The sequence below is a fragment of the Bos javanicus genome, chromosome 26 (assembly GCF_032452875.1).
Source record: "Bos javanicus breed banteng chromosome 26, ARS-OSU_banteng_1.0, whole genome shotgun sequence".
Lineage (NCBI taxonomy): Eukaryota > Metazoa > Chordata > Mammalia > Artiodactyla > Bovidae > Bos > Bos javanicus.
This window is the reverse complement of record NC_083893.1, coordinates 11,080,178-11,107,369: the sequence shown is the minus strand read 5'-3', so window position 1 is coordinate 11,107,369 and position 27,192 is coordinate 11,080,178. Positions and strand designations below refer to the sequence as shown.

General features: G+C 43.2%; 1 protein-coding gene, 1 long non-coding RNA gene and 1 pseudogene across 2 annotated transcripts in view; 1 reads left to right on the top strand and 2 right to left on the bottom strand.

The window, feature by feature from the left end:
• The window catches only part of LIPA (lipase A, lysosomal acid type), a 128,694-nt gene that overhangs the window by 56,130 nt on the left and 45,372 nt on the right, over positions 1 to 27,192 (top strand). The gene's annotated exons all lie outside the window — the stretch shown is intronic.
• LOC133239148 (DNA fragmentation factor subunit alpha-like) lies at positions 2,196 to 5,420 on the bottom strand (annotated as a pseudogene).
• Positions 16,517 to 24,371, bottom strand: LOC133239151 (uncharacterized). The gene is made up of 2 exons (XR_009733736.1): positions 24,086 to 24,371; positions 16,517 to 21,142 (listed from the first exon to the last, which is right to left on the bottom strand). It is a non-coding gene; the product is annotated as an uncharacterized LOC133239151 (long non-coding RNA).

Below are 27,192 nucleotides of genomic sequence, written 5' to 3'. Positions count from 1 at the left end.
CTCCTATACTCACATAAAACTTTTGTTGATAGCATTCTAAGGAGAACATTTATCCAAAATATTAATACTCTCAAAGAATGCCTCAGATATTTGTCAATGTTTGGTTCTGAGCATAAAGAGCCTTTGAAAAATATATAATTTCATGGAAGCATTGGTAGGTAAAAGAGAGATGAAAAAGACCACTTAAAGGTACAAAAGACAGCGAGAGTAGTCAGAGGAAATGGGTGGATTGAGTGTTCTCTGCATGGATATGAATTCTTGAAGAAAGTTTTTGAAATTAGTGGTAGGAGCAGTTTCACCTCTCTCCTCAGCTGCCTCCCCCAGTCTGGGCAAAGCTTCACGGGTACTTCACAGATTCCAGCCCATCTGTGCACCTGCTTTTAGACTCCTTTTATGCTTACTACAGCGCTGTAGGCAGAGACCCCAAGATTCATGTGAGGCCCAAGCAATACCAGCTAAGATTGCCCCTCAAAGTCAGGGAAGGTAAGTATCACTATGAAATAAAAAGCCTGGTTCTTGCCTTTCTAGAGTTTACAATCTGATTGCAAGATTAAACTTTCACACATCTGATGACAGAGAGGTGAGCCCTTCAAAACCAAAAAGAACATGGGATGGACAAAGCTAATATTGGGAAATAACGTTAGCATTCTGTACACACTTTTCTGCACTTTCACTTTCTTATTTTTTAAATATATTTTAGCTATAATGTTCTGTATTATTACATTTAGAACTCTTCTTAAAAGTATGGACATGCTGTTTCATGTTATGAAATGTTAATATTGAATAAGTAAGGCCCCTAATGATGGATGTTTGAGTTGTTTTCAGTCCTTTGTTATTATAAACAAAGCTTCATGAACATCCATGTACACATCTTTGCACACACATGCAAATACAGAGTAAATTAATGAGTGAAATTGCTGGGGAAAGATTCACAAATACTTAATAACCATCAACAAATTCCCTCCAGCTATACAATTTCTAATCTCAATGGCAGTGCATGATACAGCCTGTTTCCAAGTCCTTTTTAGTCTACACTTAGGAAGGGCATTTTCTTTGTTGACCTGAGACAGTCTCCCTTGTAGTGTCGGTGTACTTTGCTCTTAACAAAAGTGACACTGATATCATTTTACATGTCTACCAGCTTTCTTCATTTCCTGTCTGTTCCTGACCTTTGTCCATTTTCCCACTGAGTTTCTTTTCCCTTATTGATAAACAGAAACTATTTCAGCATTAAGGAAATTAGTCCTTTACCTAGTAATGTGTTGAGATAGTATTTTTGTTTGTCGTTTATCTTTTGACTTTCTGAAGTTATCTCTTCCATGAAATATGTTTTTAATGTATATGTATTACTATTTTATGCCCTTTTGTGTTTTTTCATACTTATACCTTCTAGACCCCATGATTACAAATATCTCAACACTTCGATAGTAATTTTATGATTTCTACTTTTTAAACATTTAAAACTTTGACATACATGGAATTTATTTTGGAGTTTAAAGAGTGAGGAAAGAGGACCACCCTGGAGTGACGTTCTAGTCACTAATTCACTCAGCGAATGTTGAATGTATGCTGTATGTCAGGCCGTGTGCAAGTCACTGGGTGAGTGAGAGCTGGGAAATCTGGACGACGCAAACTGAGAATAAGCCTGGATCATATAGTCCCAAAGCAAGTCCTTTCCCTCAAAGCAACATTTGTTCAAAATATCTGTGAAAGTGAAAGTGTTACTTGCTCAGTCATGTCCAACTCTTTGCACCCCTATGAACTATAGCCAGCCAGGCTCCTCTGTTCATCGAATTCTCCAGGAAAGAGTACTGGGATGGGTTGCTATTCCCTTCTCCAGGGGATCTTCAAGACCCAGGGATTGAACCTGGGTCTCCCGCATTGCAGCAGATTCTCTATCTTCTGAGCCACCAGAGAAGCCCCCAGAACATCTATATAGCAGAGGAAATGTGATTCTGAATTTCCAGATTTGGATGAGAGAATTTTCAGAACCAGGAAAAAGCAACAGCAAAATGAAATGCCCCACCATTCAGCCGCACTCCTGTGAGGTTTCAGATTCTCTCTCTCCCCCATTAACCTGCCCTTTGTGACCACCACACCAGGCCTTGCTTGCTCTCCCCCCTCTCTCTCTGAAGCCCAGAGGCCTGCTTATGGCCTCTCTAGGGCTTCCTGCTTTTCTGAGTCGTGGCCCCCCCTGCACCCTCTACCATTTCCTTACTGCCCTTCTCAGCCAGAGACGAGGAGGGGTCAAATCTGTCAGGGTTGGAGGCTGGATGGGCCAACAGCCATCAGCTCTTGGGTGCCCTTTCCTAGTCACTTTAGGAGGGAATCTGGAGACTCGCCAACCCACAATGTCTGAGGCATTTTCAGAGTCTGGCAATTCTTCTTAGGTCTAGGATCGGTTTTTCCTACTCAGGTTTAACTTGCTGTAGTGGTGTAGCCCTCTGGGTAATGGCAGATGGTGTGGTCTTTGCACATCTGCTGGCCTCTGAGAGTGGTCATAGTGCAGCTGAGCACTTGTCTCTCCACTGGAGAGAGATCCTTACTGGATTCTTTCTAGAAGCAATACTCTGCCTCACCATACCGATCTGATGTGTAGAGGCAGGCAAGGTCTGAGCAGGTACAGGGGGGTTAATATTCAACTGAACAGCGCCTTTCATAATTTCCTGTAGTTCTCTGTCCTTATTCATTGAACATTTATTTGGTTTCTGTACTCATCTGATTTTTGCTCTGTAGACAGCATCCAACCTCGGGATGTTAGTCAATGTTGTTTGGCACTGCTTCTAAGGCCTTTTAAGTATCAATGATTCTATAACTGTGTCCAGAGTGCCTTTATTTCAGTAATATTTGGCTGCACCACAGAGTATGTCTGTTGGACTTGGTGTTTTCATCTACTAGCTTGTCTCTTCTGCTTCTTTCTTGATCGGTTGAAGAGTCAGAGCCAGGAGAGTGTTAATGTGCCTGTTATCTGGCTCCGACTTGGTGGCCTGCCTCAGACGGTGAATGGTGATCTCTGTTGGTGCTTTGTCATGCAGACAGTAGAGTGTGTGGGCAGTCCCAGGGAGAATTCTGGGCTGGTGGGTTTCTTTTCCAGAGCCTCTCAAAACACTGCATAGCCTGTTCATAGTACTTTTCTCCCCATTTTAGAAGTGTCCTTCCCTCTTCACAGTCAATCTCAGGACATTCAATTCTATAGGAATTTGTACACTTCTTGCAAAGATTTCCCACCCTGTGGATGTAAATGTCTCCAGTATTCTTGCCTGGGGAATCCCTTGGACAGAAGAGCCTGGTGTGCTACAGTCCATAGGGTCACAAAGAGTCAGACATGACTGAAGTGACTTACCATGCACGCATGCACAGATGTAAGTGTGTGCTTCTAGAAGCCTGCCCAGGTGATAGCAGACCCAGGCATAGCTTCCCCAGGTGACCAGATGTCAAATTTTGCCTTGGTGATCCTGTCTGTGCATGATAAATTCCTCTGCTGGTTCTAAGTATTCCAGAGCCACCTGGTATTGGCCTCTGCAGTGTTTAATATAGGCAAACAGATTGTACATGATTGCTTTGAATTCTGTGTTTAAAAACTCTACCTGATCATATCCTCTGTCTTCTAAATCATCTAAGGAGCTTTCTTCACCACGTACATTCCAGGTAAAATGGCATTTCAGTTGTAGAAAGATATTTTCTAAGGAATGTGTGTTGATTTCACAGTAGCTAAGGAAAGTGAACATCTAGGAATGTGAGTAAGCAGATGTACAAAGTAACAGGTTTAAGGCGTAGGCATTGGGCCACTTCTTAGAAGAGGTTAAATATACAGAAGATGTACCGATTTATAGTCCTTCATCTACCTTCACACAGTAGTAAGATGAACCATGAACCTTGTGGTTTCTTTTGCAGGCTGTTTCAACTTGTCTTGGAGGAGACAGTATTAAGATATTACCTGACAGACAAGACATGGGAGAAGGATAAATTCTTGTACTAATTAGGGAGCTGGCATTCATTCCAGGCAACAGTGGCTAAAAATTAGCTCAGCAGTCCTTCCCAGATCAATCCATGTGCAAGAGACCATTTTATTCACCAAGATTCGATTCATTCCTAGATTTGATTGAATTCTTTCCATTAGTCTTTCTAAATGCATGCATATCAGTCTGGGGACAAGAGAGAGAAAGAGAGAGAAAGGAAGACAAACTCATATCTACAGAGTCAGGAAGAGGGGAAGCAAAGGGGGACAGGGGGAAAGAAAAGAATTTGCTTTGTCAAGTGACCATCCAAGGGAGACAAGCATATTTATCAGTAAAGAGGAATAGCTCACAAATTCACTCTGTGCCCAAATAATGATCTTTATTTTTAATGTTACGGTGGTGGCTTAGTTGCTAAGTCATGTCCAACTCTTGCAGCCTCATGGACAGAGAAGCCTGACAGGCTACAGTTCATGGGATTCTCCAGGCAAGAATATTGGAGTGGATTGCCATTTCCTTCTCCAGGGGATCTTTTCAACCCAGGAATTGAACCTGGGTATCCTGCATTGTAGGCAGATTCTTTACCAACTCAGCAACAAGGTAAGTTTTGCACATAATAATAGGCAAATTGGCAGCTATGATTCAGGGTTTGCAGAGGTGAAAAAAGCCCGATACAAGTGTCTCCCTGCAAAGGTCAGGGTCCCTGGTGCTCGCCCACCTCCAGATCCTCACTAGACAAACTCAGCTCTGGGGCAGGTTTCTCCTTTAGCTCCAAGAGGATCTGGCTCGCAGGTGTAACTTTGGAGGAGCTCTCTCTAACACTCATGTCAACAACTTCCCTCTTGTCCCTGAGGTCAGTTCTGGACTCTTGCTGCTTCAATAAGATGCTACCTTCCTTCTCCAAAGCCCAGAGGTAAAGTCCCAGGAGCTGCCTGGATTGACGGGCTTCCTCTTTCTGGTCAAGCACCTGCTGGAGCCCCTGGACTGCCACATGACTTTGGCCGAGTTCCTGAGCCAGCTCCAAACACAGGACATTAATGAGCATCTGGAGCTCCTCCTCAGACAGCAGGATGATACTGGATAGGTCTTCCTTCAGCTGCCTGGCCACGTTCTTCCACTTCAACCCTGCCCTGCTGTTTCACCTCTGTTGAAGGATTCTTGGGTAATCCAAGCTGTACCTCCATCTGAACTGTGTGTCCACTTCTCATTCCCAGCCAAGCCACAAACTTAGTATTGGTAGGAAGACACAGGAAGTAATCACTGTCATCCGCTATAGCGACATCGTCTGCCAGGCACCAGGGTGACTGGTGCCAGGGACTTATCAATGGCCAGAATGTCACAAGCCTTGTTCCTCAGCTGTTTGAGACAAGAAATGGCCACACCATGCTGTTCCTGGCTATTGTTGCAGCGCAGCAGACACTGCTTTAAAGAGCCTGGATTTTTAATGTTATACTCAAATCTAATTTACTTTATACTGATTTTGAATTCTTTCACCTCCTAAAGTTTCGCAGTGTACCTTCTTCACACCAAGGCAGGTGGCGTTTCAAGAATATTTATTCAACATGCAGAAATGCAGTAACTGGTGTGAGGAAATGGTCAAAGCCCAGGACTAAGACAGGTGCAGGGTATCAGGTGTTCTATTGAATGCAAAAGTCCAGGACTAAGACAGGTGCAGGGTATCAGGTGTTCTATTGAATGCAAACTATGATGGAACTTGGAGAAAGAAGATAGATAATGATAATGAAAATGAGGGTTAACATCTCTTGATCACTAATTATATGCCAGGTACTGTCCTAGGGACTTCACTTGTATTAATTCATGTAATCCTCACAACTCTGTAGGGAAGGAGCTACTATCTGCAGATGGGGCATTAAATAACTTGTTCAAGGTCATATAGTTGATTAACTGGTAGAGTTAGAATATGAATCTAGGCAGTCTAGCTTGAAAGCCCACATTTTGGGGGTTAATTAATATTGTGTTAGTTCCAGGTATACAGCAAAGTGATTCAGTTATATATATAATAAACGTATGTATATCATATTATTTTTTATTAATAGGTTATTGCAAGATACTGAATATAGTTCCCTATGTTATATGGTAATACCAGATAATCAGGATTGTTTGATCACTCACCTAGAGCCAGACATCCTGGAATGTGAAGTCAAGTGGCCCTTAGGAAGCATCACTACGAACAAAGCTAGTGGAGGTGATGGAATTCCAGTGGAGCTATTTCAAATCCTGAAAGATGATGCTGTGAAAGTGCTGCACTCAATATGCCAGCAAATTTGGAAAACTCAGCAGTGGCCACGGGACTGGAAAAGGTCAGTTTTCATTCCAATCCCAAAGAAAGTCAATGCCAAAGTATGCTCAAACTACCGCACAATTGCACTCATCTCACACGCTGGTAAAGTAATGCTCAAAATTCTCCAAGCCAGGCTTCAACAATATGTGAACTGTGAACTTCCAGATGTTCAAGGTGGTTTTAGAAAAGGCAGAGGAACCAGAGATCAAATTGCCAACATCTGCTGGATCATGGAAAAAGCAAGACAGTTGTAGAAAAACATCTATTTCTGCTTTATTGACTATGCCAAAGCCTTTGACTATATGGATCACAATAAACTGTTGGAAATTCTGAAAGAGATGGGAATACCAGACCAGCTGACCTGCCTCTTGAGAAATCTGTATGCAGGTCAGGAAGCAACAGTTAGAACTTCATATGGAACAACAGACTGGTTCCAAATAGGAAAAGGAGTATGTCAAGGCTGTATATTGTCACCCTGACATGACTGAGTGACTGAGCTGAACTGAACTGATGGTATATAGTATAAGGTAAAAAGAGAAATTGGGATTATAGTGAGTTTTTGACCTGGGCAACTTGATAGACCCTGATAACTTTGAGATGAAGACAACAGGAATAGCAGATTTATGGGAGAATAGTAGACTTTGGGAGTAGATTTAAGAGTTCTGTTTTGAGATCATCAAATTGAGATGCCTAGTAGATATCCAAGTGGAACTAATAAGGCAATAGCTAGATATTTGAGTCAGGACTTCAAAGGTCCAGGCTGGAGTGATAAATCTGGAATTCCTGAGCATGTAGGTAGTTCTGAAAGCCTTGGGTCTGCAAGCCATTACCTATAGAAAGACTAGAGGCAGAGGAGAGGGCTGGCCCAGATGAAGACTTGGTACACAGCGACAGTCAGAGAAATTGGATAGAGGATGAAAAACTGCAGAAGAGGTAAGGAGTGGCCAGTGAGGAGGGAAGAAAACCAGAAGGTGATGCTGCTGTAAGAACCAATTTAAAAACAGAAGTTCCAAAGAGGAAGCTGTAGAATTAGTTCTTGAGAAAGAACCACAACAAGGACAGAAAAGTGGCAACATGTTGGTCACTGGTAACTTTGTGTGTGAATCAAGAGTGATGAAACAAATGCTTGTGTGGAATGAGTAAACAAAAAAACAAGAAGTAAGGAGACAATTCTAAATTTCACTGTAAAAGCAGAAACTTGGGTGGGTAAAACTAGAGAGGACTGAGGCAATATTGCTTTTGAATTGGGTGATATGAATGTAATGGACTTCCCTGGTGGCTCAGACAGTAAAGCGTCTGTCTACAATGCGGGAGACCCAGGTTCAAGCCCTGGATTGGGAAGATCCCCTGGAGAAGAAAATGGCAATCCACTCCAGTACTATTGCCTGGAAAATCCCATGAACAGAGGAGCCTGGTAGGCTACAGTCCATGGGGTCGCAAAGAGTCCGACATGACTGATCGACTTCACTTTCACTTCACTTAATGAATGTATATGTGCTGATCAGAGAGATGGAAAACTGGGATACCAAAGAGCTCATAATTGCCGGAGAGGAGTTTTAAGTCGGTGAAATGGGATGTGTACTAGAACAAAATTATGATGCTTGACTTAAAAAAAAATACTAGGAATAATTCATCCAAATTATGGAAGGGAAGGCATCCTGAAGCCACAGATTTACACAGGCAGAAGATTTGGTAGTGATACATGAGGGTGATTCTCTAAGTCTGCTTCTAAGGGAAGGTCTACACCAAAATGTTCCCTGGTGGCTCAGCTGATAATCTGTCTGCAGTACTGGAGGCCTGAGTTCAATCCCTGGGTTGGGAAGATCCCCTGGAGAAGAGAACGGCTACCCACTCCAGTATTCTGGCCTGGAGAATTCCATGGACATAGGGTCGCAAAGGGTCGGACATGAGTGAGTGACTTTCACTTGACACCAAAATATACTTTTGGTGAAATACTTTGATGGAAGTATTTGATGAAGATATTTTTCACCTTTATTTACTTCTCTGTGTTTTTATCCTCCACCTTTAAGTTTTTGCTTTTGAGCTGTAATGCTGTAATGCATTTCTGAAAACTAAGTAATGTAGGTCTTATGAGTCCATGGAATTGGGACATTTCTACTTGCCCCTACAGCTCCACTCTGCATCCTTCTCCACCTGACTGTCACCGTCAGACAAGGAGCTCTATGGTCTCTGGCTTCCCAAGGGGTTTGGCCAAAGGGAGACACAACCAGATCTCAGAGAGAGGGAATGGTATCCCTGAGTATTTACTTCTGGGGCTTCCACACTGCAGAACTTTCCTCTCCTGAAGCCCACAGATGCCATCAGTTGGCTTGTTTACAATTCCCTTTTTCAGTTCAGTTCAGTCACTCAGTTGTGTCTGGCTATTTGCAAATCCATGGACTGCAGCATGCCAGGCCTCTCTGTCCATCACCAACACCCAGAGTTTACTCAAACTCATGCCCATTGAGTCGGTAATGCCATCCAACCATCTCATCCTCTGTCATCCCCTTCTCCTCCCAACTTCAATCTTTCCCAGCATGAGGGTCTTTTCAAAGAGTCAGCTCTTCACATGAGGTGGCCAAAGTACTGAGTTTCAGCTTTAGCATCATTCCTTCAAAAGAATACCCAGGACTGATCTCCTTTAGAATGGACTGGTTGGATCTCCTTGCAGCCCAAGGGACTCTCGAGAGGCTTCTCCAACACCACAGTTCAAAAGCATCAATTCTTCAGCACTCAGCTTTCTTCATAGTCCAACTCTCACATCCATACATGACTACTGAAAAAACAATAGCCTTGACTAGATGGACCTTTGTTGGTAAAGTAATGTCTATGCTTTTTAGTATGCTGTCTAGGTTGGTCATAACTTTTCTCCCAAGGAGTAAGTGTCTTTTAATTTCATTGCTGCAGTCACCATCTGTAATGATTTTGGAGCCCCCCAAAATAAAGGCTGCCACTGTTTCCACTGTTTCTCCATCTATTTGCCATGAAGTGATGGGACCGGATGCCATGATCTTCGTTTTCTGAATGTTGAGCTTTAAGCCAACTTTTTCACTCTCCTCTTTCACTTTCCTCAAGAGGCTTTTTAGTTCCTCTTCACTTTCTGCCATAAAGGTGGTGTCATCTGCATATCTGAGGTTATTGATATTTCTCCCTGCAATCTTGATTCCAGCTTGTGCCTCATCCAACCCAGCGTTTCTCATCATGTTCTCTGCACGTAAATTAAATAAGCAGGGTGACAATATACAGCCTTGATGTACTCCTTTTCCTATTTGGACCCAGTCTGTTGTTCCATGTCCAGTTCTAACTGTTGCTTCCTGACCTGCGTACAGATTTCTCAAGAGGCAGGTCAGGTGGTCTGGTATTCCCATCTCTTTCAGAATTTTCCACAGTTTCTTGTGATCCACACAGTCAAAGGCTTTGGCATAGTCAATAAAGCAGAAAGAGATGTTTTTCTGGAACTCTCTTGCTTTTTCCATGATCCAGCGGATGTTGGCAATTCGATCTCTGGTTCCTCTGCCTTTTCTAAAACCACCTTGAACAACTGGAATTTCACAGTTCACGTATTGTTGAAGCCTGGCTTGGAGAATTTTGAGCATTACTTTACTAGCATGTGACATGAGTGCAATTGTGCAGTAGTTTGAGCATACTTTGGCATTACCTTTCTTTGGGACTAGAATGAAAACTGATCTTTTCCAGTCCTGTGGCCACTGCTGAGTTTTCCAAATTTGCTGGCATATTGAGTGCAGCACTTTCACAGCATCATCTTTTAGGATTTGATGTAGCTCAACTGGAATTCCATCACCTCCACTAGCTTTGTTTGTAGTGATGCTTCTTAAGGTCCACTTGACATCACATTCTAGGGTGTCTAGCTCTAGGTGAGTGATTACACCATCATGATTATCTGAGTTGTAAAGGTCTTTTTTGTACAGTTCTTCTGTGTATTCTTGCCACCTCTTAATATCTTCTGCTTTTGTTAGGTCCAAACCATTTCTGTCCTCTATTGAGTCACTTTTGTATGAAATGTTCTCTTGGTATCTTTAATTTTCTTGAAGAAATCTCTAGTCTTTTCCATTCTGTTGTTTTCTTCTATTTCTTTACGCTGCTATAACTTCTCCTTTTTTCGTGACCCTCTGGGGTGGGGCTTAGTTTGTTAGTAGCCCCAGGGTATTATATCACCTCTTCTTATCTCTAAATCCAACCCACTTCCTTATTCAGTTCAGTGGCTCAGTTCAGTTCGATTCAGTTGCTCAGTCCTGGCTGACTCTTTGTGACCCCAGGAATCGCAGCACTCCAGGCCTCCCTGTCCATCACCAACTCCCGGAGTTCACTCAAATTCATGTCCATTGAGTCGGTGATGCCATCCAGCCATCTCATTCTCTGTCATCCCCTTCTCCTGCCCCCAATCCCTCTCAGCATCAGAGTCTTTTCCAATGAGTCAGGTGGCCGAAGTATTATGGAGTTTCAGCTTCAGCATCAGTCCTTGCAAAGAACACCCAGGACTGATCTCCTTTAGAATGGACTGGTTGGATCTCCTTATAGTCCAAGGGACTCTCAAGAGTCTTTTCCAACACCACAGTTCAAAAGCATCAATTCTTTGGCGCTCAGCTTTCTTCACAGTCCAACTCTCACATCTATACATGACTACTGGAAAAACCATAGCCTTGACTAGATGGACCTTTGTTGGCAAAATAATGTCTCTGCTTTTGAATATGCTATCTAGGTTGGTCATGACTTTCCTTCCAAGGAGTAAGTGTCTTTTAATTTCATGGCTGCAGTCACCATCTACAGTGATTTTGGAGCCCCAAAAATAAAGTCTGACACTGTTTCCACTGTTTCCCCATCTATTTCCCATGAAGTGATGGGACCGGATGCCATGATCTTCGTTTTCTGAATGTTGAGCTTTAAGCCAACTTTTTCACTCTCCTCTTTCACTTTCCTCAAGAGGCTTTTTAGTTCCTCTTCACTTTCTGCCATAAGGGTGGTGTCATCTGCATATCTGAGGTTATTGATATTTCTCCTGGCAATCTTGATTCCAGCCTGTGTTCTTTCAGCCCAGCGTTTCTCATGATGTACTCTGCATAGAAGTTAAATAAGCAGGGTGACAATATACAGCCTTGATGTACTCCTTTTCCTATTTGGAACCAGTCTGTTGTTCCATGTCCAGTTCTGTTGCTTCCTGACCTGCGTACAGGTTTCTCAAGAGGCAGGTGAGGTCGTCTGGTATTCCCATCTCTTTCAGAATTTTCCACAGTTTATTGTGATCCACACAGTCAAAGGCTTTGGCATAGTCAATAAAGCAGAATTGTGACCCCATGGACTGCAGCATGCCAGGCTTCCCTGTCCATCACCAGCTCCTGGAACTTACTCAAACGCATGTCCATTGAGTTGGTGATGCCATCCAACCATCTCATCCTCTGTCGTCCCTTCTCCTCCTGCTTTCAATCATTCCCAGCATCAGGGTCTTTTCCAATGAGTCAGTTCTTTGCATCAGGTGGCCAAAGTATTGGGGTTTCAGCTTCAGTGTCCAGCCTTCCAATGAATATTCAGGACTGATTTCCTTTAGGATGGACTGGTTGGATCTCCTTGCAATCCAAGGGACTCTCAAGGGACTTCCTTATTCAGCTTTCTTCAATGACTCAGCTTGAGTTTGTCAGTTTCTTGCCAGGAATCTGACTTAGAAAAAGAAAGGAAACTTTAAAAATCAGGACTCAGAACCTGAGAACTAACTGGCAGATGAAGTTACAGTATTCTTTTTGTGACCTTGTGCAAGTTGTTTGGCCTTTCTGAGCTTAGATTTCTCATCTTTTTTGTGAGGGTGTGATGAGATACATAAAAAGTGCCTGTAACATTGCCTGGCACATAGAAAGCATCTGAAAAGGCTATTTATTAGTATTGTTATCTGTATGGGTAACAATAAGTTATGTTAATCAAATGAGGCCATACACATATTCACAGCAGCCCCAGGAGGTAGGTGGTCAGTATCCCCATTTTCAGATGTGAAACTCAAAGAGCTAGTTGTTTACATAATATCACAAAGCAAATACACTGCCATTTCAATCAATCGAATGTGTATGTGTATGTAGGGATGAACTGAAGCTAAGACTAGGAGGACTGATGAAAAGTTTAAGAAGAATCTATACCTAAAGACTCTCCCTCTAGTCTTTGCAACTCCCACTCCCCAATTTATGTAGAAGATGGTAGGTTTATTTTAGATAGAACATAAAATGAAGGGGCCTGGATTGGGGTTACAGGCACAGTTGAAACTCTGGGATACTATACTGAAAACAGGAGTGCTAAATTTATGTTTGTATATCAAATTTTGAGACCATGTCTTCTTCCTGAGTCAGATACTGCACCCAGACTTATTCCCTCCAGGCAAGAGATTAGAAGACAGTTGTGGAGGATGAGATGGTTGGATGGCATCACCAACTCGATGGACATGAGTTTGAGCAGGCTCCGGGAATTGGTGATGGACAGGGAAGCCTGGTGTGCTGCAGCCCATGGGCTGGCAAAGACTCGGACACAACTGAGTGACTGAACTGGACCGATGAAGGAAATCAGGGAAGTCCAGGGAAAAAGCCTAAAGATCATGGTCTCAGCATGACCTCAGTAAAATGGCGCAGTGAGATCACCTGAAAAGGAAACCCAGTCATCTAGCCCACACACATGCTTCTGGCCAGTTAGTGTTCCACTCTTAATTCTGAATTAGAATCAAAGGATCCCCAGATAGTTTAAGAAAGCCTCAAATATAGAGGACAGTGGCCAAACACAAGCGATTTGAAGGGAGAAGAGTTAAGGCAGCAACAACAAACTACCATCAGTAAATTCAGATATTGGAGAAGACATTGCATCCATAAAATAAAATAAAATGCTATGAAAGAAGTCGAACATTTAAAGAACTTGGAGGGACTCTTGGAAATTAAAGCAACAGTTGAGTGGAAAAACTCAAAAGAAAGATTAGAACAAAACAGAAAAAAATTCTTTCAAATAGAAAAACAGACTAAAAAAGGAAAATAGCATATATAAAATTTTAAAATTAGAGAATCAGACTATGAGGACCATCATCTAACCAAAGAGTGCTAGGAAGGGAGGACAAAGAAAAATGAAAGGAAGAAAAAGTTGTCAAGAAAAATCCAATAAAATTTCCCTGAGCTGAGTGGTATGTTTCCAAATGGATAAAAATAAATCCTTCCCAACTACATGATTGTAAACTTTTAGAACATACTGGTGACAAGGAGAATTCTACAAGTTCTAGGGGAAAAAGGATTAATGTAAGCAAGTATCCACATGTTATTGGACCTCTCAACAACTGGTAAAAGCTAGAAGACAGTGGAGAAATGCCTTCAGAAATACTGTGGAGAAATAGTTTCTAACTTAGAATTCTAAACATAGCCAAATAATTATTTAAATATGAGGAAAAATATACTTTTATACATGTAAATAAAATTTCCTTTCCGTGCCCTCTTCTTCAGGAAGCTGAGAGGAATTGTCCCATCAAAATTAGGAGTGAATAAAGAAATAGAATTTAGGAGACACAGGACCCAGTGTGAGAGAATGTCCATACAATAAGAATCCACCCTACAATGTGGAGGATGTGGGTTTGATCCCTGGTCGGGGAACTAAGATCCTGCATGCTCTGGGGCAACTAAGCCTAGGCACTGCAACCAGAGAGTCAATGCGCCACAAAGAAAGATCCCATATGACACAACTAAATAAGTAAGTATAAATAAATAAATATTTAAATATTTGATGCAGTCAAATAAATATTTTTAAAAACCTTAATTAAGGGAGCTGGAGGAAGAACTCTGGATGGAGGGGAAGGGACAGAAATATCTGCTACTTTGCAGCCACCTGGAAAGCAAGCTGTGTAGAGAGGAGCGGGTCCTGTGAGTGATTTCCACAGAAATGTGAAACTGGCAGCTTACCTAATGTTTGCAAATATCTGCGGATCTTTGAAAAGATCTGCGGCTGAGAAGGTGAAAAGAAACCTAAGAAAAAGAAACTCATTTGTTTCTTTTAACTTCAGAAAAAAAGTGGAACAGAATATAGGGAAAGAAAGGTCAGCGTTGAGCAATGGGATGATGAAAAGCAATCATAGCACCAGATGCCTCTTCTGATGACAGCAGCAGCACCAACAAATGCAATCATTCTGCCTCTGTGTGGGTTCTGAAGAAAACTCCAAGGAAGTCTGTCCTCAACGAAGTCACTTACCTTCCATCAGACACAGAAATGACAGTTCCTCCTGGGAGCCCTGGTCCCCACCCTTATCCACAGTCTCTTGTCATGGTCCAAGGATCAGGGGAAATATTCATCTTGCCAGATTTTAGTAGCGTAAACAGTATTGTTGGATGAGTCAATGAATACAAGGTCTAGGATGCTAAGGGGCAGACATCAATCAAAATAATTTTTTTTAATTCTTTTATATCCTAATCAAGATAGTATAGACAATGACCTGCTCTGGTTTCTTAGCTGTTCAATGCAGAGGTCTCTCTTTGTAATTTGTGAGCTGCTTTTGAGGACTGAGCAGAGCAGAGACTTGAACATCCCCCCTTCTAAGAGGATCAACACTAAAGGCTGTCTGGACTCAGGTACCATGAATGTATCCTGTGTCCATGAATATAGTCCTTTCCCTCGAGGTCACGTCTACTTCTCTAATTATACCCAAATGACTGACAATGTCTACAGCCATATATAAGTTTCTCATTTTCATTTGGGTTTTCATTCTCTTGTCTCTAACAAAGACAATTCAAAGCAACAAATGTGCAAATATTCTTACAGTAGAGTGCAAGACCAGGGATAATCCCTTGCTCTATTTTAGATTCTTATTATTTAAATTATATCTCATGCAAAGCATTGAAACATTTCAAATAGCCAAAAAATACCTCAGTGGGTGCCTGTATTTTGTCCAGGGATTACTAGCACACCATCAGCAGTTTCTTCCAGATGGTGTGTCAAGGATCCCAGGAATGGGATTCACAGCTATAATAATGTTCTCTAGGAGAGATTTCTAACTTTTTTAAAGGGCCTGATGGTAAATATTTTCAGCATTGTGGGCAATACAGTCTCTGCCTCAACTCCTTAACTCTGTTGTTAAGGTGCAAAGGCAGTCATAGACAATATATGTTCCAGTAAAACTTGTTTACATAAGCAAGTAGCTGATTATACTGAGTCCACTAGCTGTTGGGAGTTAGTCCTTGCTCTGTGGCCCAATATGTTCTTCATAGTCACAGAGCATCTTGAGGAAATGGCACCTAATGTGGCTCAGTGGTAAAGAATCTTCCTGCCAGTGCAGGAGACGCATGGGACATGGGTTTGATTCCTGGGTTGGGCAGATCCCCAGAAAAGTAAATGGCAACCCACTCCAGTATTCTTGCCTGTGAAATTCCATGGACAGAGAAGCCTGGCTGGCTATAGTCCATGGGGTTGCCAAGAGTCAAACACACTGGAGCACAGCACAGCAACAGTTATCCAGTCTACCTCCTTTTGCTTCGAATTTCTGTTATTACTACAAATGACCTAAAGCTCAGGAAAACGTCATTGAACATCCCAAACATACCATCTCCATCTATACATTGGCTAAATCTTTCGACCAAGTGATCAATATAGTCCTGACAATTGTGACCTGAGCCTGTCCTTAGCAGGGTCCTCGCTGCTCCCCTTTACAATATTTTTCCTAGCAGACCTCTTTCCTGGGTGTCAAAAATGTATTAGTTGTCAGCTCTGATTTTTTAGCATTTTTATTGATACTTAGGTAAATTGGGGCAGACATGATTTCTTAAATAGGAAGAAAAATAAAGCATTAACCAAGGAAGAAATCTTGTGGCAAAACACTGCTGCTGCTGCTGCTGTGTCGCTTCAGTCGTGTCCGACTCTGTGTGACCCCATAGATGGCCTCCTACCAGGCTCCCCTGTCCCTGGGATTCTCCAGGCAAGAACACTGGAGTGGGTTGCCATTTCCTTCTCCAATGCATGAAAGTGAAAAGTGAAAGTGAAGTCGCTCAGTCGTGTCAGACTCTTAGCGACCCCATGGACTGCAGCCTACCAGGCTCCTCCGTCCATGGGATTTTCCAGGCAAGAGTACTGGAGTGGGTTGCCATTGCCTTCTCCCATTTAAATGAAGTGATCATATAAAATTCTGTGAGGCCTAAATGGTTAGAAGACTTTGCTACAGAAGCAGCTCTTAAACGCTGGCTGAAGGATGCTGGAATGTTATTGAGATGGGAGCAATTCTGGAGACTTCCAAAGACTTACACAGTAATACAAGAACAGTGAAGGCTTTATTGAGCACCAGAAAGCATTCCATTTGATGGCATGTCATTGTTTAGAGTTAGAAAAGTTGGAGGCAAATGTGGGAAGTCTTGAATCATCCATCAGAGGCATTGTAAGAGAACTGGCTTCAATAGAATGTATATTATGGCTAAGTCAAGATGAGCAGAACATTTCGTCTTGAACATCAACTCCCATGAATTGGTAGCAAAGGACTAGAATGGTTTGCTGGGAAGGAGTCTGAGCTTGTGTGTGCACAAGTGGGAAAAACACTGCATCAACTAGTGACCAAGCCCGCCCCCTAGTGGGGAAACCGGACAGCGCCCTCGACCCCTCCAGCGTCTCTTAAAATATTCCTTGTAGAAAAAGCTCCTTGACATCTGTCTTGACAATGATTTTTTGGAAATGACACCAGAAGCACGAGCACTAAAAGCAAAAGTAAACAACCAAGATTGTATCAGAACATACACACTACCTGACATTGTCCTTCTGTTTTCTTCTCTCCTTTTTTCCTTTTTTAAATGTATTTGGCTTCATCAGGTCTTAGTTGTGGATGCAGGCTTAGTTGCCCTGTGGAATGTGGGATCTTAGTTCCCTGATCAGGGATCGAATCAGCATCCCCTGCATTGGAAGGTGGATTATTAAAGACTGGCTCACCAGGGATGCCCCTCTCTTCCTTTCTAATTTCAGTGTGTGTTCTTTCTCCCCAAACACTCCTAAAGATGTGTGGAGACGTAGAGTCCCCCTCTCTGCCTAGCACAGCGCCTTGATCATGGTAACTACAACACTTGATGGAAAAGCCAGAACATTTCCTCACAATTAATGGTGACCCAGTGAGAGTCGCTGATCCCCAGGATTCCCAGCTGCTCTTCTGCAAGCAGCTGCTGGGTCAGTGGAGGCCTGAGATGCCGAAATGTTTCCAGATACTGGACACCTCCTAATAGGTCTGAGATGGCTGAGAGAGACAGAAGGGACAGAGGAGGGCCACACGACCACAAGGTTATGATGGAAAAAGAAGACAGTATATGATGTCCATCATGGGCTCTAATCCTGGGGGTTTTGTAACTCAAGTTACAAAACCTCACATCTATACAAGGTAAATTATTTGCATTGATCAATTTCATTAAATTACAACAACTCTTACAAGTTCTTTTCGCTGGCTTTGTGAAATAGGCTTGCTTTCAATGAGTTCCATCAATGACAGGCTTTCAGCAAATGTAACTGGTTTCATGCGCCTACTGTCACCAGAGTCTAAGAAAGTGACGCTGGAGCAAATGAGGTGGGGGAGGGAGCCGTATGGCTCTCCGAGAATGTTTCAGGAAGAGGTAGGAGCTAGAGCAGAGTCTTGAGGTTGGACTGTGGGAAAAGAGAAATGTACTTCAAAGAAATGGGCAGATCTGTGAAGAAGAAATTAAACTATGATGTCTGCTAGCTTCCCCTTGGCTTTAGAGATACTAACAAGGTTCTTTATTGTGTCTGATGCACTTCATACAGTATCACATGTGTTTCATAATGCCAGTTAAGTTGTGATGTTGTTTTGAGCCCAGTCATTCAGAATTTAAAGGAAATTGAATATTTTAAGTGTAGACCTTTATGAGGCTTTCAAAAGCCAAAAATAATCACACCTTTCCAAACTAGAAAAGGCCACTGAAGCATCCTACAAGTTTCAGTTTCTAATAAGGTAATGTCACTTTAACCCAGGTAAAAAGCTCTCTGAGATCCTTACTATTTAAGAATAAGGAGGTTGTGAAATCGAACAGTGAGAAAATCACAGTGGGTTATGCCAGCCTTGTTGATAGGTTCATGTCTTTCCATGACCTCATATGAAACTATGGCTTTGGAGTTCGTAGCATGTATCTAAGTCCCTGACTGGGCTTAGGTTGTCAGTCCTCTGGCTCAGGTAGCTGCTTCTCAGTCACCTGAGAGACTTTGAAGAGGTACCCTGTTTCTTCTTTGGCATTTTTGTCTGTTTCTTTTTTTTTCTTCTCATTTTTTTCTTTATTCTTTTACTTCTGTTCCCATTTTTCTTTTTCTTTTTTTTTTTTAATTTGGCTGTACCAAGTCTTGGTTGCAGCATGTGGGATCTAGTTCCCTGACCAGGGATCAAACCTGGGCCCCCTGCATTAGGAACAGAGTCTTAGCCACTGGACCTCCCATTTTTCTTATTTTATTCTTGTCTGGCACTGTGTTTTGACTCATCATAAAGACCAGTTCATGGGGTGAATTTTGAACTGAATTTGTTTTGATTTAGACCAGGGGTCTCACCATGCTAAGGGCCCTCTGAGCCTTCTCTGCTGAGGAGACACTCAGATTCACATGGTCTCCCCCAGGCCCTCGAGACTGTCAGTAAGGGAGACTGGGCTCCAGTGAAGCTGGCCAGCACGTCCTGGATGGGAAAGCGACAGCCATAAAGATCACTGATCTCGGCAGAACTCTCCAGCCTCTGCTGACTGTGCCACAAAGCAGGAATCATGAAGGCTTGGATCATCCCAACATAGTGAAATATTTGAAGTGACAGAGGCTGAGGAAACTCCCTGCCTTGTTCAGAGGATGCTTGTGGAGGAGAGGTGGGTGAGCACCCGTGGCTCAGGGCAGTAGGAAAGCAGAGAGGCTGAGGGCAGAGTCCACCAGTAGTGTGTGCTGTGTGGTCACCAGGAGGGTTCTGTCCACAGAGATTTACAAGCAGAAAACCTGCTCTTGGATGTGAGCACAAGCATCATACTTTGGCTTCAGCAGCAAATTCACCTTTTACAACAAACTGGACACCTTCTGGGGTGGTCCCCCTCATGCTGCCCCAGAACTCTCTCAGGGAAGAACCATAGGAAGTCATCCTGTCTACAAAGAGATTCCCTGCCTTTAGAATTATGGAAACTCAAGGAGCTATGGACGCAGGGTCTGAGCAGAACGTATCACATTCCATTCTTGTCAATGGAATGAGAAAATCTGCTGGGGGAATTTCTCATTCTCCATCCCAACTAGAGAGGCACTTTAAAGCAGATTGTGAAGGATCCGAGGATTATTGTGGGTCATGGATATGAGGAACTAAAGCTTTACATGGAGCTACAAGGACTGGGCAGACTGACTTCTTGGCATCCACAGTTTCACGTGGAGTTGGAGATCCAGGACTCACTGATAGGCCAGAAATAAGAGGTAATGTTCTAGTATCACTCCCCGGTTATAAGAGATCTGAGGCCAGAGGGCTGCCTGATCACCCTGAAGCCTCAGCCATCAGACAATCTAACCAACAGCAGCCCTCCTTGCCCACACCCCAGGTGAAGCACAGGGTCCCTGCCAACTGCAAGCACCACATCCCCACCTTTAACTGCTACCAAGAGCACTTGAAGGAGGAAGGCAGATCTGGGGGAGGATCAGGGGACAGGGCAGAGGACCACAGCACAGCCAGCTGCCTGGAGGGAAGAAGACCACCCCTGCCCCCTTTTGATTTCCGACCAGAATTCTGGCCCCTAAGTCTAAGCCCATGTCCTTACATCATAAGACCTCGGTGATTCTGTAATCATATCCAGTTGCCATCACAAATTGGACCTGCAGATTCATTACTAGGACTTCTCAATTTTTGGTGAAGAAAATTTAAAAAATTCACCTTCTTTCCAATATGAAATATTCTGCTAAGTCACTTCAGTCGAGTCTGACTCTGTGCCACCCCATAGACGGCAGCCCACCAGGCTGCCCCGTCCCTGGGATTCTCCAGGCAAGAACACTGGAGTGGGTTGCCATTTCCTTCTCCAATGCATGAATGTGAAAAGTGAAAGTGAAGTGGCTCAGTTGTGTCGGACTCTTCGCGACCCCATGGACTGCAGCTACCAGGCTCTTCCGTCCATGGGGTTTTCCAGGCAAGAGTACTGGAGTGTGTTGCCATTGCCTTCTCCGATGTGAAATATTAAGAGATTGCAAAAGTAGGTGCCCAAAATATGATACAATCCTTCAATAACTGGATGATCTCTGATGGATGTTTGAATTGTGACCGGCTTCCCAGCCGGCGGTTTGGTAACAATCAACATCCTTAACGGCTCAGACAGCGCGAGCGGCGGGACTGCCGAGCGGCCAAGTGTCTACTGCCCTCCGGCCTCACCCGGGTCCGCCGGCCGCGCTTTGAGCCCCAGCTCCAGGGACTCGGACCGCGGAGCCCGGCAGAGCTTGGGAGGCGCTGAAGCGCCAGGAGAGACCATGACCACGACAAATTCACTTACAAGTTGCCCACTGAGGGTGGGAACTTCGACTCTGTGACCAAACTGCAGAACGCGAGGAGCTCGGAGGAAGAGTGAAGGGTTTCACCCCGGAGACGGTGCACCAAGGCGAGAGCCATTGAGCGGGAGGATGTGGACACGGAGAAGGCCCAGGATGCTGACAGCTACTCGAGACATTTCGGGACAGTTTCTGGTGGTTCTGCAGGTAACAGCAGGTCGTCTAAAACAACGTCACACAATGGGGCTGCAGGCCCCCTTCACAAGCTATGGAGACAGAAGAGGCGAGTCCCCCGAGGGTGAGCGCCGACCTTCCTGCTGCAGAGCCCAGGCGCCTCCCTCTTCTGAAGCCGGTGAGCACCTCCCTCAGCATTCATCTTCAGGTGACTTGGAAGAGACTCCAGCTCTCACAGCTCCTGTATTGATGGGTTACAAAGGATCACGAGGTGAACATCACCAGGCAGAAAACACAAGTACTCTACCTTGACAGTAGTACCTCCATAGTGGGACCCAGAAGAAGCCTCATCCGTAGAAGTTCTAGGAATTTGAACCCCAAACCCAGTGCCCCCATGGCATATGTTTAAATCAAATGTATTAGCTTTTGCCATTATGCGAGAAGGGGGACTGTTTCCTCTGAGGAAGGAGGGCACAGGGAGAAGCATCATCTTGATGGCATCGCAGAAGCCAGACTTGTAACACTTCACCACACACCTGATCAGCTGCTTTTCTAGAAGGATCTTTGGCACTTCAGAAACAGCAGAAATAGTTATGCGGAGATGAGAACCAAGCTCACAGGACAAAGGTTAGCTGAAAGATCGGATATTAAAATGCAGACCTGTAATAAGAAAATTAGAGATACCAAGGGAATATTTCATGATTTCATGCAAAGATGGGCTCGATAAAGGACAGAAATGGTATGCACCTAACAGAAGCAGAAGATATTAAGAACAGGTGGCAAGAATACACAGAAGAACTGTACAAAAAAGATCTTCACGACCCAAATAATCACGATGGTGTGATCACTGACCTAGAGCCAGACATCCTGGAATGTGAAGTCAAGTGGGCTTTAGAAAGCATCACTATGAACAAAGCTAGTGGAGGTGATGGAATTCCAGTTGAGCTATTTCAAATCCTGAAAGATGATGCTGTGAAAGTGCTGAACTCAATATGCCAGCAACTTTGGAAAACTCAGCAGTGGCCACAGGACTGGAAAAGGTCGGTTTTCATTCCAATCCCAAAGAAAGGCAATGCCAAAGAATGCTCAAACTACTGCACAATTGCACTCATCTCACACGCTAGTAAAGTAATGCTCAAAATTCTCCAAGCCAGGCTTCAGCAATATATGAACTGTGAATTTCCTGATGTTCAAGCTGGTTTTAGAAAAGGCAGAGGAACCAGAGATCAAAATGCCAACATCCGCTGGATCATGGAAAAAGCAAGAGGGTTCCAGAAAAACATCTATTTTTGCTTTATTGACTATGCCAAAGTCTTTGACTGTGTGGATCACAATAAACTGTGGAAAATTCTGAAAGAGATGGGAATACCAGACCAGCTGACCTGCGTCTTGAGAAATCTGTATACAGGTCAGGAAGCAACAGTTAGAACTGCACATGGAACAACAGACTGGTTTCAAATAGGAAAAGGAGTATGTCAAGGCTGTATATTGTCACCCTGCTTATTTAACTTATATGCAGAGTACATCATGAGAAACGCTGGGCTGGATGAAGCACAAGCTGGAATCCAGATTGCCAGGAGAAATATCAATAACCTCAGATATGCAGATGGCACCACCCTTATGGCAGAAAGTAAAAAAGAACTAAAGAGCCTCTTGATGAAAGTGAAAGAGGAGAGTGAAGAAGTTGGCTTAAAGCTCAGTGTTCAGAAAACAAAGATCATGACATCTGGTCCCATCACTTCATGGCAGATAGATGGGGAAATAGTGGAAACAGTGTCAGACTTTATTTTTTGGGCTCCAAAATCACTGCAGATGGTGATTGCAGCCATGAAATTAAAAGATGCTTACTCCTTGGAAGGAAAGTTATGACCAAACTAGATAGCATATTCAAAAGCAGAGACATTACTTTGCCAACAAAGGTCCGTCTAGTCAAGGCTATGGTTTTTCCAGTGGTCATGTGTGGATGTGAGAGTTGGACTGTGAAGAAAGCTGAGCGCTGAAGAATTGATGCCTTTAAACTGTGGTGTTGGAGAAGACTCTTGAGAGTCCCTTGGACTGCAAGGAGATCCAACCCGTCCATTCTGAAGGAGATCAGCCCTGGGATTTCTTTGGAAGGAATGATGCTAAAGCTGAAACTCCAGTACTTTGGCCACCTCATGCGAAGAGTTGACTCATTGGAAAAGACCCTGATGCTGGGAGGGATTGGGGGCAAGAGGAGAAGGGGACGCCAGAGGATGAGATGGCTGGATGGCATCACTGACTGGATGGACGTGAGTCTGAGTGAACTCTGGGAGTTGGTGATGGACAGGGGGCCTGGCGTGCTGGGATTCATGGGGTCGCAAAGAGTTGGACATGACTGAGCAACTGAACTGAACTGAATCAGACTTTGGGGGAAATCCCAAGAAGTGATGAAGACAGTGATCAGTTCTCTTGTTACCAAATCACAAGTCCGAGTGCCTGACGCACTGTGAGGCAAATCAAAACTAGAACATTGGAATCTGGACCAGGAAAAGGTTTTATTAGAGGTTCATACAAGGAGATGGGTGGCTCATGCACTAAGAACCCCTATGTTACAGAAAGCGTTCAGCAAGCCCCTCTAAAGGCAAAATGTGAGGGAGGGGCCTGGTTAGTTGTTGCAAACTTCTTGATGCCAGATCTTTTGCTCTTGAGTCATTGCATGGTCAGGTAATGATGTTCCCATAAATCTCTACTAAAGGAATGTTATTCTTTGTCTTGACAAGAAAGGGCAAGGTCCCAAGATACAACTTTCACCCTCCAAGGTCCCAGTCCTGGCTAAGAGGAGGCAGATCTCAGCTGGCAGCTCCTTCAGGGCCAGGTTCCCACATGCTTCCCAGCTGCAACCCCTAAGGGAGCCAAACACCCAACACAACTGGCCCTCAGTCTCCTCAGGCCAACCCAAATGGTAAGACCAGGTCTCACAGACTGCAACCCATGCAGACAGCCATTGCTACTCATTGTTACTAGACCACAGAGACAGGGATAGAGGAGAGGTTCACCCCTACCTCAAGGGTTGGGCTACGGCTACTAGAAAGCCTTAGTGAGGGCTCTAGAGCCCTGCAGGAAATAGTGCTCAGCCTGTTCCCTGGGCCCTCCAGCTCACCTGCTGGCCCAAACCTGGGTGAGCTGGAGGGCTTCCAGGAAAAGGTCTGAATCTGCCTCTTACCTTACTCTCCACCTGATGACCACTACACCACTGACTCTTGGCTCAATCACTTCCTTAATGGCCCCTCATTGACAGTTCCTTGTGGGCAGAGCCCACTGCAGTGCTGACCAATAGCTGAGCAGGACAACTAACCCGGTGTCTCACTGATAGTTGGTTGCTTGTGGGCGGGGCCCACTGAGGCACTGATCAATGGCTTCGCTAGACCTGTTGCCTAGTGACAGAGTGGAGGGCGGGGCAGCAATGAGGCACAGCAATGGCTGCCTGCTAAGGGCTGTGCTCACCCTGCTCTGTTACATTCTGTTGATGTATTCAAAAGATGGGCTTTAGGATAATCTCCTAAATCACTGTAGCGATGTATCTTAGACTTTTCAACAAGTATCAGGATCGGTGTCACTTTTGAAAGGAGGAATTTTATAAGGTTACAATTATATAAGGAAACTTGAAAAAAATTTCCAGTTCATCTGTCAGAAGATGACGTTCATGTCCTTAAGTAGTGTATTAAAGTTTTGTACTATATCATGCATTGGTCTGAGTACTGCTTTTTTAAAAATAATTTTACTTATTTATTAGCTTTTTGATGTATTGGCTGTGCTGGGTCTTTGTTGCTGTGTGGGCTTTTCTCTAGTTGCAGCAAGCAGGAGCTACTCTGTAATTTTGATGTGTGGCTTCTCTTGCTGCTGAGTACAGGCTCTAGGGTGCACAGGTTTCAGCAGTTTCAGAGCAAAGGCTCAGTAGTTGCAGTTCCTGGGCTCCAGAGCACAGGCTCAATAGTTGTAGCGCACAGGCTTAGTTGTTCCGTGGCACGTGGAATCTTCCCTGATCAAGGATTGAACCTGTTGTCTCCTGCATTAAGAGGCAGATTCTTTACCACTGAGCCACCCAAGGAAGTTCTGAGTACTGCTTTTAATATTTTCTTTTTTATTTTTATTTATTTATTTATTTATTTTTTACCTTTATTTTCTTTTCTTTTTTCTTTTTTTTTTTCTTTTTTTTTTAAAAAAGAAAATCCATCCTGAACCCTCCTCCCTCCTCCCTCCCCATACCATCCCTCTGGGTCGTCCCAGTGCACCAGTCCCAAGCATCCATTTCTTTTTTACTGTAAGCCAGATGAAAGCAAGTAAGTCCAATACTTACTACTTATCTCTCAGTAAAATACTTAGTTGTGCCAGGTGTCACCTAAGATGAATTAGAAAGACGTAGATAGCGTCCTTCTTTTCTGCATAAAGAAGTGAGCAGTCTAGAGAATTGTATGCATATTTGCAAGGGGTTATTGAAATATTGGATGTGAGGTACTTAGGAAGACACTCATAAGACATGCTTAACAAATATGTTTCCTCCTTCTGCCTTCCCTTAGGAAGACTTAACAGTCTTGCATCTCTTTGGGAATAAGGAGTACTTCCCATAGGAGGTAGAGGTGAAGGATCATTCTAGGTGATCATATTTTCCTGAAGCAGCCAGGGGTATCAGAAAAGTCTTAGATGATGAATGGAGGTGAAGGGAATACCCAAGCTTGTATTTTTCCTGTGTTGAGTTCTTTGATCTAACAAGGAATATGTTCATTTATTGGATGTTAACATTTGGCAAGAAAATATTTTCAAAAGCTACAGTTGAACTGCCATATTGCTAATATGTCATTTTAAATTTTCCCCAAGATGGGGAAACATCTAGGCTACAGAAACGTCAGTCTCACTTATACACACTTTCATGTCATCTTAAAGGATTGTACGGCTGTCTCCAGAGAAGGTAACACTTATGTTACCAAAGATTTCTTTATCTAATATGTCAGCACCTTTGAACAATGTTAAAAGAATTGTAAAATATTAATTAGAATTAAAAAATTCTTAAAGGAGAGCCTATGTTAGACCTACAAGTTTTATTTCAGAGACTTTATCCTAATGGAATTACCATGGATAAGTAGGTGATATTGGTTTTTAAAAATAACTTAAACATACAACAAAGGAGATTTGTTAGTAAATTATTGTGACTCCAAATAACAGTATCATACATGTAGCCACTAAAAATGATTTTTAAAATGTTGAATGACATAGAAAGATTTTCAATATTAAGTGGGAATAAAGCAGACAAATAATATATGTGGTCTGAGCCCAGTTTTGTAAAATTATGTATGCAGAGGAGAATAGGGTTAGATGCTATACACACAAGTGGAAATACATTGAACCTATATGATAACTAAAAGCCACTAATAATAAGATAAATTGTATTTATAGAAAGGAATTTACTGTAAGAAAACATTAAAAAAAAACCAATTAACTAGCATTTATTGAGTGCTATATGCCAGACCAATTTTAAGTGCTTTACACATATTATCCTGTCTAAACTTTGAAATGGTCTTTGACCCTTCTAATTTTATTTTACAGGTGATAAAACTGAGAAAAAGAAGTTCAAAATCTTGCCCAAATTTGCACAGCTAACAAATTGTTGATATTGGCTTGAACTTGAGTGGTCTGACCCCTGAGTCTGCACTCCTGACCACAATTCTGGACTTCCTCCTACTTTGCCAACATAGAATATAGAAAGATCATGTGAACATTATGTTGAATTTCCCTCTCTGGCTCCACTTTTCATCCTTTTCCATCCAGCCTTGTAAAGTGGGAAGATTATGGAATGGACTATTTTAACAGGTTCCTTGATCCTCCAGCTACTGGCTGGGTTTTGTCAACAGGGAATGCTTTGCAGAAGACTGAAGGGAGGGAGATGGTGATGGCACAGGGTTTATTTCTCTCCCTGCTGAGAGGCTAAGGGCTGTGTCATTCTGAAGAAGGATTCTGTTCCTTTCACGGGGGCTTCTATGAGATGCTTTCCTTCCATTTTCCGGTAACCATCTCATCTCTTTGGGCCTAGGGATGGCTAACAACTGTGCCATCTTGTGATTCCCCTATCCAACCACAGTTAAATTGCCCCTTTGTAAATCAGCTCTCTCAAACATCCCATTTTAAGTGTCCTAGTTAGAATCCAAACTGATGCAAGGTGTGATCTCTGTTTTTAAAAAGCTGACATAGAGCACTTGGGGCATATACCTCAGGAACAGGAAAGCTGAAGACTGTATAAAAAGAGATCATCTGTAGGAGTAAGGTTGATGGTTACAA